The sequence below is a fragment of the Apium graveolens genome, unplaced genomic scaffold (genome assembly GCF_009905375.1).
Source record: "Apium graveolens cultivar Ventura unplaced genomic scaffold, ASM990537v1 ctg4685, whole genome shotgun sequence".
Lineage (NCBI taxonomy): Eukaryota > Viridiplantae > Streptophyta > Magnoliopsida > Apiales > Apiaceae > Apium > Apium graveolens.
Genome location: NW_027418641.1, coordinates 138,715 through 150,641, shown reverse-complemented (window position 1 = coordinate 150,641; position 11,927 = coordinate 138,715). Strand labels below are relative to the sequence as shown.

The 11,927-nt window shown below is 35.9% G+C and overlaps 1 long non-coding RNA gene across 8 annotated transcripts; it reads left to right on the top strand.

The window, feature by feature from the left end:
- The first annotated feature begins 200 nt into the window (after positions 1-200).
- Positions 201-6,572, top strand: LOC141702138 (uncharacterized). Of its 8 annotated transcripts, none has more exons than XR_012567026.1 (8): positions 201-401; positions 1,526-1,694; positions 1,970-2,076; positions 2,819-2,869; positions 3,415-3,570; positions 3,795-3,858; positions 4,336-4,439; positions 4,964-6,572. It is a non-coding gene; the product is annotated as an uncharacterized LOC141702138 (long non-coding RNA). The 8 variants fall into 8 exon arrangements; XR_012567028.1 differs by having other exon boundaries at positions 205-401; positions 3,415-3,858; positions 4,964-5,489; positions 5,642-6,572; XR_012567024.1 differs by having other exon boundaries at positions 205-401; positions 3,415-3,858; positions 4,964-5,489; positions 5,592-6,572.
- Positions 6,573-11,927: the final 5,355 nt, after the last annotated feature.

Genomic DNA, 11,927 nt, shown 5'->3' with positions numbered 1-11,927 from the left:
AACTAAACCATTTAGTGTGAAAGGTCCAATTACTTAACCGAACCATTAAAAGGTAAAATTGGTTTAAGCAATTTCAATTTTTTTCATTCACATTACCGTGGTCCGGTCCGGATTCACGGTTTGACGAATTTGACGAATTTTTTGAATACCCCTTATTTTTGTCAAATTCTTATAAAAATCTTCGATAACTGTCTTTGGCCCCAAATTTATTGGGCTCGAATTTAGCTCGGCGTATGCAGTACTCCACGACTACACCTTCCCTTTTCGTACTACACATGCTTCAATTCACCTTGTTCTTCTTCATTAAACGCCATTCTAACGCTGTCCAAGACAAGCCTGCGAGTGAATCACGCCATTAAAATTCATACGGTAACCATAAATACTTTATTGCCCATGAGGAGGTAAATACCGTGAATTCATGATTTTATCACAATATATATGTAGCTATCTAGAGTGTGTTACTCTTTGTTGTGTCCTTTGTTTCTTTAATGTTTGTGCTTGATTGGTCCTAATTCAGTTAATTACTTGCTAATTCAGTTCTGTCTAGCCTAATTACAAGAAATTGAATGGTTGTTATTGTTTGTAATTTCTTTAGAAAACAAGTAGAAATCTATTTTATGCGATGATTCATTATAGTCAGACGTCGACTTTTCCTTTCGACCATGCATTCGTGGCATTTGGGATACAAGCATTCCTGGCATTGGGATACAAAGAATATAAATAAACCGTAATGCACTTGGCTTTCACAAGTATTTTCGTGTTTTCTAGTATTTGTGCATCAATGCTGGTACTATCTATCAGACAATAGATAAAAATTTATATATGAATTCTCAACAATAGGTAAAAATTGTACTAGACAAATTATATTCGAACCTTTCTTGCATAATTAGCAATTGGTGGACCTACACAAACTCTAAGAAAAAGTTCGACATAGCTAGAGTCATGAGCATGCTATTATAGAACCCAATATAAGTTGAACTTCCAAAAGCTCATGCTCAAAAGGTGAATGCTCAGCCTTGAGTATTATTATGAATAATTTTAGAATGATAGCAATTACAGTTCCCCTTGCACTGTTAATTAACAAAGAAAAAGGTCATACAGTTGATCGTGAAATATACCCATGTAACAATTAAGACACTAGGAAACAAAGTCATAGCCAACAGAATTTCCTGAAGAGTTTTTATTGAAACTAACTTTAGCCAAAACTGGTTAAAAATTGGCAAAAAGGTTCCTTTGATAATTAGCTTTCATTTCCATGTAAGATTAGACATATGAAGTTTATGGAGTGTTCTCCAGAAGAGACACTATTAGACATATGAAGTTTATGGAGTTTATGGAGTGCTTTCATTTTCTACCGTCGTAGCTGCATCTGTGATCTTTGCATATCGTTTTACCATAAAGACTATATATATATATATATATATATATTGACAAAATATACATTTTGGTAATGCATTTTTAGAAGACCAAAGAGCCTATTATATTTTTATGTTTGTTGTTCTAATCCAGTGTAAGTGTAACACAGTTGTAAAGTACGTGGCACTTGTCCCTATAGAAAATGTAGAGCGGGTGTGGTTCAACCAGGGCCACTCCTTGACCTAATAATATGTGAATGGATGTCAGTAACTGAAGCACAACTACAGAAAGCACCCAGGCAAAACCTTTCAAGATCATAATTTTCATTGAGATGGTTTGTGAGTTACCTAACATCTCTCTCTCTCTCCCCCTCTCTTTTCCCCCTCTCTCTCCCTCTCCCCCCCCCCCTCTCTCTCTCTTTATCTCTCTCTCTCTCACCCCCTCTCCCTCCCTCTCCCTCTCCCCTTGAGTTGAAATATAGGTCACGGCAAGGAATGAGCTTAGCCGATCTCATGATCATTTGAATTTACTATTGTTCATTGTGCTGTGCAGATGCAATCCTCTTGTTCCATTTTTTTTGTGCATTCTCAAGGGTTTCCTTCTGATTTTGCAGGAAACCTTAAAATTGCTGCAGATGCAATCCTCCTGTTTCATATTTTTTGTGGATTGTCAAGGCCTTCTGATTTTGCAGGGAACCTCAAAGTTCACAAAGAACATGAGGTCAATAATCTAAATTTTAAATATATTTTAGGAATATATTCGAGTTGAAAAACCTATAATATCCTTCTACTTTCAATTTATACATAACTGAGCTGCTTTGTCACTGAAGTTTGGAGCGCCAAGTTGATGGAGGAAGAGATGGGATCATGCATTTGATAGCTCTCTCTTCCTATATATTGTCTTTATATATAATGATATATGCATCACATACATAATCATTCATACACCTTATTCCTTGATCCATTAAGAAAATTTTATAATTAAATTTGTAAAAAAAGCTTCAATTTGTTATTCAGCCACGTGTGTGTATCAATTATTCGTGATGTTGTTGAAGTTTTATTCTTTTATTCTTGACAACGTTATAGTGGAATGATTTCGGTTGGGTATCATCCCACCCACGGTTTTTACCCTTTCATGGGGGTTTTCCGCATCACCAATTGCTTGTGTCCATGTATTTTACATTGTTCTTAGTTTAGTTACATTCCACAAATAATACAATCCACCATCCTTAGCATTTAATCCGCAAATTTTGGTAAAAACACTTGGAATAATGAACAATTTTTTACTGCACAAGCATTCTGCTCATAAATGCATCATTGATATACATCATTCAAAGTCATTTATGCAGGTTAAGAACGATCTATAATAGTGATATAGAGTGTGTTGTATACTAAATGCATCTTGACAAATTCACTATTATAGTGTGCGTTGTATACTAAATGCATCTTCACATATTTGCTAGGGTCAAGAGCGAGTTGCCGAATTGGTAAAAGCACAATTACCTCGAGTTAAGGTAAGTGTTGTTTGAATGATCTATAATAGTGATTTATACTATTTTTGTTTGGACCCTTTAGCAGCACACTCTTTCATTGACATCTTATTTATCCTTTTGACTATATACTTGGGCTCCGCTCAGGTGTTTGTTAGAAAAATATGATTGTTATGTTCTTCTGCCAATGGACTTTGTAGCAACTCCTGCCTCTACAAGTAGATGATCATCATAGCCGCCATAAAATTTGTGTCGGCCCTTTTTATTTCCTGCTAAATGAATTAATTGAATCCTTTTTTTACGACAGGCATTTTTTATTCTAATTCATTTTTGATAGACACTAAGTCAGCAATCTTGATATTTTGAGATCTCAGATATACACACAGTCATCTTTGATTCTTACTAATATTTAGCATAGGTGGGTTCTTTTGATTCTTAATAATGGTCATTGTCATTGTTATTGTTTTTATTAACAACTCTGTTCAGGATCTGTGATCTTATTAATTCATAGAATGCTTCTATGTGTATCTGTTTGTTCATCTAATTTATATTCGGTGTTTCTATTTTAGAAGAGAACATACTGGAGTTTAATTGTCTATGTCTGCCGTTGGAAGTTTCGTTTAAGGCATCTGCTCATGTCGATAAGCTCAAAGATCATATGGTTGGTTATTGATGAGAAGAGAACACACACTTTCGCAAGGCTGCATTTTATTCCAAGAAAAGGGGTCAAGTTACCTCCGCCTCTTGTTTTTACGACTTTTTATATTAAAATGTATATCCATGCATCTTATCCCCCACACGACAGAAGGTAGTTGATGTTAATGAATTATATGTTTATATGATGAGACATGCCTTTATATTTTAGGTAGGCAGTGATGTTATTTCATAGAAATCAATGTTGCTTTATGCTTATAATAAATTAAGCATGCCTATGCTGGTGCATTCACAGGATCCCACTCCAGTGGTTGACACAAGGCGGGTTGAGTCATGATGAAATAGAGGCTGCTTAAGAGGTTTCTGTTACACCAGTTTCCAGTAACATTTTTCTTTTATTTTCATATTTGTATTCATGCCATTTGTATTTACTGGTAGATATTGGTTTAATTGTGTTCTGTATACAGCTAAAGGGAATTCATAACCATTTGAGAGAATTAAGGGAGTTAATGCAATTCATGGAAACATAACTATGATCTTAAGTACAAAAGTCCATTGTGTAGGCTTCTTACAGTGAGAAAACAGAAAATTACTTTTCAACTTGAGAATCTTTACTTTATATACCTGGGGCGGGGAGGCCCAAGATAAACAACATAAGAAAATGTTATTATGATTAAATGTGATTAAAAATATTCAGGCACAATTTCTGGGCCCTAAACCACAACAGATATATAATATATTACCGCTTTAAATCAGGATCATCAATTTTTGATTCTTTGATCTTAGTATATATGTATCAAGATGGAACTCTGTATCTATTCCCCTTTGATTTTCAGGTAGACAACTGTCCCGCATGGAGCATCGGTGGTGGCTTGTTAAGAAAACAGATGGTTTTGCAGGTGTTTTTCCAGAACAGATGGTTTTGCAGGTGTTTTTCCAGGTCCGCCATCCCGTCTTTATGCCTTTCCTATATACTAGTGATAAGTTGTATGATGGCTTGCATATGTTATAAACTAGATTTTTGGAGTGCTCTAGTAATTTGATCTATTGTTGTAGAAGACAAACCTGACTTAGTAAAGCACACATGATTTAGCATATGATAAAAGAGATGCTGACTCGAGCGATTTCTGTTACACTAGTAGCCGATACTTCAAAATAGAAGGAGTTTACAATCCTTAAAATAGTATTCAAATCAAGTACTACCATTCAGTTGCAAAATATGAAGTTTAGCAGCAGTAGGAAGTTTAGTGTTTCTTTACCCTTACAGATAAAATCTTCAAATCATATTTCACTAGCAGAAACATAGAACTGCTTTAGACTTTCAAACTAATATGTAACCTTTGACTTCACTTCTGTACTTCCTCTGGTTATGTAGGTACTGACTTTACTTTTGTATCCAACCACCTTTTATTTCTTTATCCTGCCTCATTCTTCCTGGTCTTAGTCTTGTTCAAAATTTGGCAGATATCTAGAGTTTCCTCCATGATGGCGAATGGAATCGTATGTCTGTTCAAAGCTCAGACCACGTGCACGCTCTTCATCCGAAAGCTGCAAGCCATCATGTTGTGGATGCCAATCTGAAAAAAGAAGTGGAATTAGGATTGAACTTAAATGCTAAACGCCATTTTAAGTAGTGGTAGTATGTATTAGTTCACATGTACCCTCTCCAGCAATGTGTGGAACGTTTGCAGGTTCAAGGATTGGAGGAATCTGGATGTATGGAAGGTTTGCAGGTTCGAGGATTGGAGGAATCTCGATGTGTGGAAGGTTTTCAGGTTCGAGGATTGGAGGATTCTGGATGTCTGGAAGGTTTGCAGGAATCTGGATGTGCGGAAGGTTTGCAGGTTCAAGGATTGGAGGAATCTGGATGTGTGGTTGGTTTTCAGGTTCGAGGATTTGAAATGAGATTGCAGCTCCGCTTGCACTTACAGAATGATCAACAGTTTCTGAGGCTTCACCTTCCTCTATTTTGGTGCTGCTGTCTGGACATGTTGGTGAAGAGTCCTTAGTTTTTTCAGTATCCTTGCTTTTCATATTCTTCAATAGAGCATTCTTGTAGTTCATTTGAGTTAAGGAGTACTCTTTGCTGCAGCTTCTCGTAAGTCCTGGCCAGCTCTCAGGTGCTAGTGTTGGTGCTGGCAGGTTTGCAGGTTCAAGGATTGGAGGAATCTGTATGTGTGGACAGTTTTCAGGTTCGAGGTTTTGAAGTGAGATTGCAGCTCCGCTTGCACTTTCAGAATGCTCAACAGTTCCTGAGGCTTCACCTTCCTCTATTTTGGTGCTGCTGTCTGGGCATGTTGGTGAAGAGTCCTTAGTTTTTTCAGTATCCTTGCTTTTCATATTCTTCAATAGAGCATTCTTGTAGTTCATTTGAGTGAAGGAGTACTCTCTGCTGCAGCTTCTCGTAAGTCCTGGCCATCTCTCAGGTGCTAGTGTTGGTGCTGGCAGGTTTGCAGGTTCAAGGATTGGAGGAATCTGTATGTGTGGACAGTTTTCAGGTTCGAGGTTTTGAAGTGAGATTGCAGCTCCGCTTGCACTTTCAGAATGCTCAACAGTTTCTGAGGCTTCACCTTCTTCTATTTTGATGCTGTTGTTTGGGCATGTTGTTGAAGAGTCCTTAGTTCTCTCAGTATCCTTGCTTTTCATTTTCTTCAATAGAGCGTTCTTGTAGTTCATTTGAGTGAAGGAGTACTCTTTGTTGCAGCTTCCCGTAAGTCCTGGCCAGCTTTCAGGTGCTGGTGCTGGTGCTGGCAGTGGTGCTTGCGGTGGTGCTTGCGGTGCTGGTGCTGGCACCCTGCTGTTGTTGCGTATCGGTAGTCTTGGCCAGTTCTCAGGTGCTGCTGCTGGTGCTGCTGCTGGTGCTGCTGCTTGCAGTGGTGGTGGCGGTGTTGGTGCATTTTCACCAGGCTCTGAAGGCAGACTTTCGTAGATATCCTTACTTAGGCTCTTGTTTTCTTGAATCTTCTGCTTGTTTGGGTCCATCACCTGTAGGTAGAATATAGCGGTTGTAAAATATTACATTTGGATAATGTACAAACATTAATACATGTTTCATGAATTCATTTCATCTCTTTCTTCAATTTTGTTGAAAAACTACATACACAAATCAATGAACATTAAGCTGGCCTAAAAACTATTACTACACAACTGTAATTTTTAGAATTTCAACATTAAAAACTAGAAGTGACCACAAGATGAAAGTTTCCATTACAATTACACCTCTCCTAAGTTTAACAATCTATAACAGAATCATAACTTGCAGATTCTTAACACTATAAACTTCAGCTTACTAAAAATCTCCACAGTTACAACTTTTTCTTCCTAGTCTATTAACAATACATCTCTCCTACATTTGACATAATCATGATTAGCAAGATGTCAGCTATAAAAACTTCTAAAATAAGCTTTCTGTATCTATATTTGCTAAAAGCTAGTACAAGTATGTGCTTCGGAACTGAAGATCATGAGTTGCTACGATAATTTAATCAACGTCCAGTCACTAAACACTAGAATTACAATAAACACTATTTGATCTGAAAACATAAAACGAGCATACACAAAGGATCACGTCATCAAATCAATAATGTAATCAGAAGATAGAGATATTTATCCTAGATCAACAGCTCACTTAGCAATCGGAACTCCAGATGCAGAAGTTAGATTCATATAACACCGGTTCGAAGCAATTAAAGTGACAATTAAGCAAACGATTGATTCCGATAAATGATGAACAAATTTCGAAGACAAAATCAAAACTCGAACTCGCAATATAGAAAAATAAAAATTGCTTTCGAATCAAAATCGAGACTCACACCGCGAGCTCTGTATCTACTCAGTTTGAGAATTAAAACATTATGTCATGTTTACACATACATATACACACACACCTCAAACTGAATGCTTTTAAAATAAATCTATGAACTGATCGTAAAAATGAGAGATCGTAAACACAAGAGATGCGATCGCAAAATTTCATACTTCGATCAAAGTGTAATAAGCAAAACATCAACGCTCAATCATCATCAAGCTCATCATCAAACTACTAATATCGACATTACAAAACAACGAGATAGAGATACAAAACCTAAGTTAACAGCTAACTGAAGCAGTAAAATCGAAAATTGATGAAGTTCGAATCATGTAAACCTAGTTCAATCAAATCGATAATCACACAAATAATCGAATCATATAAATGACGAAACAGAAATGTAGAAGACGAATCGAAACTCAAACACGACGAAGAAAAAGGATGATTACTTACGAATCTGAAGTCGAACAGTGTAAGCTATAATGGAGAGCTCTGCAACAACTAGTTAGTTACAGAATGGAGAAGTAGTTTTTGAACTCTCTGAACTGAATTTTCCCTCCTTTCTGTATCCTTTTATATAACAGAGTTGAACCGGTGTAATAATAAACCGGTATGTCAAGCCGAACCGGGAATTTTTTTGACACGTCATCACAGCTTTTGTTATTATCTGCTTTTTACGGGGGAGGGGGCGGGGTTTTTCAAAAATGCAAGATGGGATTTTTTTTATATTTTTATTAAAATATCATTTTTGTGAAATATTTGTATTAATATCTTTTGTATTAAAAATCAATAACAAATGTAATTTTAAAATCTGTGAAATATTTTAAAATATATTAATATTTGTATTATTATTTTTCGTATTAATTTTAAAATTAATATTTGTATCAATATATATGCGATGTTATGAACTAGTAAATGGCGAACAAGGAGATGCATATTTGAAAATTGAAATTGATGTCATGGTAGACTGGTAGTAGTTAGAGGTGGCCAGACGGTCAGGCCGTCCGGGCCGTGTCGAGTTTTAAGCGAGCCGAATCAATTAGCCAATAACTCGTGAACGGCACGTAGAAGTGAACGAGCCGAGCCGAGTCGTGCCGGTTTGATAAAGTGATAACCTGGGATCGGCTCGTGAATTAGGCGAGTTAGGCGAGTTATACGAATGCGAGCCGAGTTAGGCGAATGCGAGCCGAGTTAGGCGAATGCGAGCGGTTCGTTCAGGCGAATTCAGGCGAATTCAGGCGAGTTTGGCAAATTCAGACGAATTCAGGCGAATTCAGATATTATATAATCATTTTATTTGTGTATAGTGGAAAGTGGAAAGGCGAATTGAATTATTTTTTTTTATTTTTTATTAGGAATTCAGGCGAATATACATGTCTGTGAATACTAATCAGAAATTGAAAAATTGATAAATATATATTTATATTTATCAATTTATATTTATATTTATTTAGATAATATTTAGATGGCTACGAATTTTGATGAAAACAAATTTGTTATTTTTAAAAAAGCAAATAAGTGGTGCAAAAAGAAAGAAACAATTTTTTTTGTAACTTCAATTTTTCTTTTCAAAATTGTGTTTTTTTTGAATTTATAAAACTAACATGTTTATAAGGAAAAGAGGGCAGTACCTCTATAAATTTTATTAATTAAAAAAATGTTACAATTGATTTGAGAGGACTCCTCTCTAAAAAATGAAACAAACCGTGTTTACATTTTAAATAAGATACGAAATATAACAAATTTTAAAAATACAAGGCAAACAAATATTATCAACTATTCAAATTCTTCTTCTTCTTGTGGATCGTTCGTTGACAGACCCGATTCCGATGAAGTGTCCATCGTCATCCAAGTATCATCTTCGCCGTCCGAATCATCTTTTTTCATCCATTGTTGTCTCTTTGCCGCTTGATCCCAATCCTTTTTGCAAACACATATCTTGACCACATCCGGTGCAACACTTGATCTTTTCTCGTCCAATACTCTTCTACCGGCACTAAAAGCAGATTCGGAAGCAATGGTAGAGGCGGGAACTACTTAAATGTCCCTTGCAATTTTAGCTAATACCGGAAATTGGTTCTCGTGATTCTTCCACCATGTTAGTATTGAAAAATCCTCATCGAACTCATAGTTATATGAAAAAAACTCTCTAACCATGCTAAATGAAGTTTGAGGTGTAGATGCATTTTCGGAAATTCTACACTTTTGTTTTTTAGTTAGGATACCAAGCAATGTGGGATTAAACCTACTAGACTGACTAGTCTTAGCCTTAGGTGGTATAATATTTTGAGTTCTAGGAGTATATAGATCTATAAGACGGTGTAACAAGTCTAAACAATTTTGCACATAAAGCACATGATTATATGAAACTCCTAATACCGAGTAATAATGTTCCAACATATTTTCTAAACCTTCTTTTCTAACACTGGGATCAATAAGACATGCAACACCATAAATAAAAGGAAATTCGGTAAAATATTCTATCCATTTTTTTTTCATATCAACAATAATTGCACCAAAATAATTATCTTCTTCATATGCTTTTAAAGTAGTAATAATATTAACACACTCAATAATAACAAGATGTACATTTGGCTCGTAAACGTAAGAAAATATCTTAGTACCACGTGCATAACAATCAAGCAAATCACGTACCCTATTTGCCAAGTCCCAATCATTTTCGGTAATAAGTTTATCCTCCACTTGATTTCTTGGATCGGAATTATATAACTCGGTGATAACTATCTTATATTTAATTGCCTCGCATAGTAATTTATAAGTCGAACTCCATCTCGTGGGACAATCAATTCCCCACTTTTTGGGTATTAATCCATTTTCCCTACACAATTTTTTATATTGTCTCTTTATTGTGTGCGCAATACGTAAATACTTAATTATTTTTCTAATAGGTGCTAAAAATTCGGTTATTTGTTGAATACCCTTTTGAGCCGATAAATTGACAATGTGTGCACAACATCTAACATGCAAAAAATGCCGTCTAAAGTAGTAGGAATATCTTGTGCAATATAGTAAATAGCTTTATCATTTGTCGAAGCATTATCCAAAGAAATAGTAAACACCTTGTGTTGCAAATTAAATTCATTAATAGTTTCAACAATTCTTGTCTTTATATTATAACCTGTGTGTTGCTCGTCCATAACATCAAAGGCAATTATTCGTTTTTGTAAAAAATAATCAGAATCAATCCAATGCACGGTAACACAAATATATGGCTCACCGCAACTCGAACTCCAACAATCACTAGTTAAAGAAACCATGCCATCATAATCACGAAAAAATTCAATCAATTGCGCACGTTGACTATAATATTGTTTTTGTGTGTGACGTTTAAGCGTGTTCCTAGGAATTCTTTTAAAAGCTGGGTTTATTGATTCTTTTATCATGTGCTCTAAATTAGGACTCTCACCGTGAGAAAAAGATAACTCGTCTAATGTAACATAAGTAGCAAAAGATTCGATCATTTTATCTCGACTATAGTGGAAAGGCATACCTCCACCGGGAGACGATGTCACAAAACCACCAATTTGTGTCTGTTGTGGTGATTCTCCGCGTGCTTCTCCACTTTCGTGACTTTATTTCGAAATTCCGTGATGCGTTTTCAAGTGTCGATCAAGTGTACCTGTGCCGGCACCTTTAGAGTGAAGAAACGGGGATTGATTTCGGCCGCTTTGAATACAAAGTAAATAAAAGCATTTAAATTTGTTGGGATCCTCCGGTGTTACTTGTCTCGAAAAATAATTCCAAACGTGCGAGGAATGTCTCGAAGTAGTACCAGAACTCCCTGCAAATTTTTAACAAAAATAGATTAGCAACATATTTGAATTTTCAATATAAATAAAAAAATATAAAATTCTGAAAATTCGAACATATAATTCTAAGTTCAAATAATCGATTTTAAAAAATCAAATAATTTAAAATTAATATTTTAATCGATTTTAATATTTAATCATAAAAATCATAAAACACAGGATCAAAATAACACATTTAATCGATTTTAATAATTTAAAAAATAGAAATTTATAAATTTACGAAAATAAAAACATAATATATAAATTTTACCGGCTTCTGTATTAGGTCGAGGGGGTCGTATAGAATGTGCTTGACTCGAGCCTTGGTATGACTGGGTGCCCCTCCCTTCTTCCATTTACTTTAAATGTTGGCTGAAAACTCGCCGAAAAATTAAGAAACCTCGCCGGAAAATATGTGACTGAGTGTGTGTGAAACTGTGTCTGTGACTGTGACTGTGAATTTGTGATTCTGTGAATTACTGTTTCTCGCCGAACAACTGAGTGAAGACCGAAGAGAGAGAGAGTGAAGAGAGTTTAAGAGTGAGAGATCGAGAGAGAGTTTAAGAGTGAAGAGAGATTGAGAGTGAGGAGACAATTTATAGAGCTAAGGACCGTTAATAATTTAGTCGTTAGAAGGTGACCGTTTCGAAGAGCAGAGCAGAGCAGCAAGGTGACCGTTGCAAAGGACCGTTGCAGCGGAGCGTGGCCAGGACTCGCGGGCCGAGCCGTGCCGGTTCGTGCTTGCAAAGTCGTTGGCGGTTAAAGCGGGCCGGGCCGGTCCGGTTACGGTCCGGTTCCGGTTTTTAGATTA